Below are 2,162 nucleotides of genomic sequence, written 5' to 3'. Positions count from 1 at the left end.
CGAACATGTAACTCTCTAAAATTTTCCTTCTGAAGGTCTTCAGAAAGGTGCTGACTTGCTGCCACCCAATCGTCTTGCACCCACCCCATTTATGAAATACCAGGCCTCAAATCCTGAAAATCCTTTATCCTCAAAGTCTGCAAGATAAGTGCTCTCATTATACCCATTTTGTAGGTGAGGAACTGAGACTCTGAAAGATGTGGGCATCTGTCCAAGGTTACAGCTAAAACCAGGAATCTTGGTTGATACATGTCAGTAAGACTTAGTGTGGCCCCAAGTAAAGGAGATTAATGAAAGGAACAGGGGAGGGTCTCTTGCCAAGATAGCACCTTTCCCCATCTCTCTCTTTCTCAAAGCACATAGTCTGCCATCTCTGCTTCTGCTCCGTCTTCCTGCCTTTTTCTGTGAACTGGCTTTCTCTGCTCACTCATCAGGGAGTATATTGTTGAGAAAGGGAGCTCCAAACTTAACTCTAAATAGTAATTAATTTCAAGGTTCTGCCTTCAACTATAGTTTCTGTGTTTCTTAGTTTGAATATTAAGAGAAAACCTGTTCAGTGCTTGGACAGCTGGGGTAGCCTGAAAAATGTCCTTCCTTCCCCAAATATACCTAATTCCTAGAACTTGAGACTGTTACCTTATATAGAAACAGTCTTTACAGAAGTGATTAAGTTAAGGATTTTAAGGTGGGGAGATGATCCTGGATTATCAGGGCAGGTTCTAAATGGAATCATATATATCTTTATCAGAGTGAGGCAAAGGGAGATTGGGCCACAGACAGAAGAGGTTATATGATGATAGAGGCAGAGCTTGGAGTGATGCAGCCATAAACCAAGTAATGCTTGCAGTTACCAGAAGCTGGAAGAGACAAGGAACAGATTCTCCCCTAGAGCCTCTGAAGGGAGCACAGCTCTGTTGATACTCTGCTTTTGGCACAGTGATACTGATTTCAAATTACTAGCATCCATGACTGTGAGAGAATAAATTCATGTTGTTTTAAGCCACCAGATTGTTGTAATTTGTTACAGTGGGTACAGGACACTAATACAGCAGTCAATGGATTCATTCCTCCTGCATTAGGTGTCCACTCATTGTTCAAACAGTATTATCCAGGGGGATGTTAATATGAAAAACACAGCCCGTGAAGCCTATCCTCTCAGCAGTGCCTATGGGAAAGAAGTAGGTGGCGATCCTTAGAGAAAGGCATGGGCTGGGAGACACTTGCATGCCTCTCACTACCACTCCCTGACACCTGCTCTCGTGTAGGTGTGAGAGGAAGTGTTGGGAGGCACAGGGCAGCAGCCATGCCTGAATGTAGCACCAAGATGAGGGCTCTCTCCTTCTCCACCCAAACAGGGAGTGTGTTCAGAAACAGCTCTTAATGGGCAGTGGTGGAAAAGAGGAAAGGTTAGGAAATGAGTCTACCTGTCCAACTAATTCAAACAAGTGTTAACATACTCCTTTAGCTAGGCCTTGCGATGAGTTCTTAGCATAGGCATCAAATTATAGGAAAGAGAAAGACCTACACATCCTGGACAGCTGGTAAGAAAATAACAGGATAACTAAATCATTCATTTAGTCATTTATTCAACCAATGTTTCCTGTGCATAGAGATGTACCAGGTTAGGTGACAGTACAATAAAATATGTAGAGTGATCGTCTTCATGGGATAAGAAAAATAAGCAAAATAATCATAAATTGAGAAAAGGAAGTAAAGGAGTAAGGTTCTGAGACAGAATGAGGTGTATGAGTGGGTGGGGATGAAGGTGGTGGTGACAATCAGACTTTGGAATCAGGAGTTACATTGGTTGTGCGGGAGGATCTGTGATAAGTTTGAATGGGTAAGTCGAATAGGCAATTGGATTTAAACCTGGGGCTGGGAGAAAGGATTTGGGCAGGAAATGGAAATTTGTTAGAGCCATGGAACGAAGGAAAGGTCCAGGGAAAAAAGAGCATTTAAGGGAGATGGTGTGAGTTTTACCTTTGGCTCTATGCATACAGAGGACACGAACATCCTCCACGTGTGAAGAAGAGGTTTACAAGAAAATTGTGAAATTGTGTAGCCTTGACTCCCTCCTCCCTCAATCAGACTACATTTCCCAGAATGCTGCGCGAACCTCGCGAGACCCGAAATCTCTCACAGCCGCTTCCGGTGCAGGTGGC

The sequence above is a fragment of the Eumetopias jubatus genome, unplaced genomic scaffold (genome assembly GCF_037043125.1).
Source record: "Eumetopias jubatus isolate StellerSeaLion01/CBP00866 unplaced genomic scaffold, mEumJub1_p1.0 scaffold_1, whole genome shotgun sequence".
Classification (NCBI taxonomy): domain Eukaryota; kingdom Metazoa; phylum Chordata; class Mammalia; order Carnivora; family Otariidae; genus Eumetopias; species Eumetopias jubatus.
Note: the sequence above shows the minus strand (reverse complement) of the source record.